Source organism: Schistocerca cancellata, chromosome 10 (assembly GCF_023864275.1).
Source record: "Schistocerca cancellata isolate TAMUIC-IGC-003103 chromosome 10, iqSchCanc2.1, whole genome shotgun sequence".
Taxonomy (NCBI): domain Eukaryota; kingdom Metazoa; phylum Arthropoda; class Insecta; order Orthoptera; family Acrididae; genus Schistocerca; species Schistocerca cancellata.
In genome coordinates, this window is record NC_064635.1 from 192,577,194 (window position 1) to 192,580,065 (window position 2,872).

Consider the following 2,872-nt stretch of genomic DNA (forward strand, 5'->3'; position numbering starts at 1 on the left):
TGAGGCTCAATGAAAGCTGGTTTCAGTCGGTTGAGTGAGACCGTGGTTACAGAGTCTTTTATGAGGAGATCCATGTTATTCTCGGAGTGTTTGACGACCTTGTAAGGACTTGTGTAGGGCGACTGAAGCAGAGCTTTGATTGAGTCATCTCTGAGAAACACGTACTCACAAGAGTCTAGCGTGCGCGGTACGTACACACACGGAGGTGTATGAGTAGCCGGAGATGGCAACTGAATTTTGCTGCAGTGCCAGCTCACTCGCTTGAGAAGTGAAGGGAGTTCAGAGGGCCATAGAAGTGGGGTGGGAGTGACTAATTCTCCAGGCAAAACCAGAGGTTGGACATACACAAATTCGGCTACGGAACCTTTGAGGTCTTCCTTGAAAGTCGCACGAAGGCCAAGAAGCATGAAGGGCAGTGCTTCTGTCCATAGGGAGTCATGGCGACGCAAGGCAGACTTTAAGGTGTGATGCCATCACTCAACAAGCACACTGCTTTGGGGGTGGTATGCAGAAGTATGAATTTTGACAATACCACACATTTTACATAAGTCAGAGAAAACTGAAGGCTCGAATTGTCGTCCCTGGTCAGTGGTGAGGTAAACAGGTGAGCCAAATCTAGAGATCCACATATCTAAGAATGCTCGACTTACTGTCTCAGAGGTAATGTTCAGAATAGGCACAGCCTCAGCCCACCAAGTCATCCTATCAATAGCTGTAAACAAGTAACGGAAATCCTCGGAGGGGGGCAAGGGGCTCACAAGGTCCACATGAACATGGTGAAACTGGCCTGGCGGTTGGGCAAAACAGCCAAGGGGTGGGGAAGTGTGCCTGGAAACTTTGTTCTGTTGACACAACACGCACGCCCTGGCCCAAGACTGACAGTAGCGGTGCATGTCTCTCCAGACAAACTGTTCAGCTACCAGATGGGTGGAAGCTTTGACACCAGGTGCTAATGTGTGCTAATGTGCATAGTTTGTCAAAGACCTGGCGTTGAAGGGGCTTAGGAATGAATGGCCGCAACGTACCAGTCGATTCATCACACCACACTAAGTCAGATATGCCAGGGAAAGTAGAGCGTACCGGCTGGAGAGGGGAGCTGTGGTCTGAAATTAACTGCATGGTATTGGGGTCTGCTGATTGCAACCGAGGTAGGTCCGTAAAGTCAATTAAGGTTGTGACAGCACCAACACGCGAGAGAAAATGAGCAACCACATTGTCCGCTCCTCGGATGTAGCGAATGTCATTTGTAAATTGCAAGATGTAATCGATGTGACGAAAGCGTCGTGGGGGCAGATCAGCCGCAGAATTTTTTTATGGCAGGAACCAACAGCTTGTGATCAGTGAGCGCACAGAAATCTTGTCCCTCAACATCAGTTCTGAATTGTCTTATGGCCTTGTCAACTGCAAGTAATTCTCTGTCGAATGCTGAGTATTTCTTCTGTGTGTTGTTGAGCTTTTTTGAGAAACTGCAGGGGGGGGTCATAACATCATTATGTCTGACTCAGTACTGCGCCGACAGCATTGTCACTAGTGTTAGTAGTGATAAACATTGTGGCGTCCGCATGTGGGTGAGCAATAGTGGCACCGGAGGCCAACAGCTGTTTGGGTTAGTTAAATGCCTTGTCCATGTGTGGTGTCCATGGGACCTGGCAGGTGCCAGAAGTTTGTGGGCCAGCGAGAGCATCTGTGAGAGGAGCCTGCACCGCAAAAGCGGCTGGCAAATGTTTACAGTAATAATTAACTGTTCTGATGAACCTGCGTAATTCCCTACAGGTCTGGGGGCCTGGCATCTCCCACTCCTGCTTCGAGTGGCCATCCATCTTCTCATACCATACATTAGGGTATTGATTCTCCACAGCGTACTTCTCTGCTGAGCACTGCTTCTTCTCTGCATTCATCTAATTCGAGTGGCCAATCTTTTCGAGGTTTCACTCCTCACAGCCCTCGCAGTCAAACTGCCAACAGGCTTGATCGTGTCCTGCGGTGGTGTCAGACCGTCCGACAACACGACATAACTTAGGAATGTGACGGATGACTGGTGCAATTGAGTCTTTTTATTCTTCAGTTCCATACCAGCGGCTGCTAAAATATCTGTCACAACTTGAACACACTCCTCACTCTGTTCCAAAGTAGAAGCAAAAACCAATATGTCATCCATGTATACGAAACAAAAGTCTAGATGGGATAAAGTTTGATTGATGAAATGCTGCCACATTTGGGGGGGGGGGGGGGGGGGGGGGCGTTTTTCAACACAAACAGCATAAACTTGTATTGAAACAGCCTGAAGGGACTGGTTATGGCAGTCTTTTCAATATCATCCGGAACCATAGGAATCTGATGAAATGCATGCTTACAGTCCAAAACTGAGACGTACTTTACACCTGTGAGCGCATGATTGAAGTCTACAATGTGTGGACCAGGTATTTTTCAATGATGGTGTGGGCATTTAAATGCCTATAGTCTCCGACCATACGCCAAGTACCGTCTTTCTTTTGGTCAAACAGGATAGGACTAGCCCAGCAACCGGAAGAAGGTTCAATTATTCCCTTTTGTAATAGATCATCTAATTGTTCTTTTACAATTTTCATAAATTCCGGCTTGAGGTGGCATGGGCATTGCGATATGGGCGGCCCATCGGTTAGACATAACCGATGAACTGTGCCATTAGTGACTACTGCAATACGTGGTGCGGCACGACAGTAGATGTCCACGAAGCGGAGCAGGCACTGGCAGATGGGCAAAGCTGTGGCGCTGAGGGCACGGAAGTACAGGTGTGCCAACCATTCGTAGACTACGTAAAGGCCGCACGCGTGTTAACATGGGTGAGGTTGGTACACTGGTTCTTGGTAGCGGGCCATGCTGCTATGAGCGC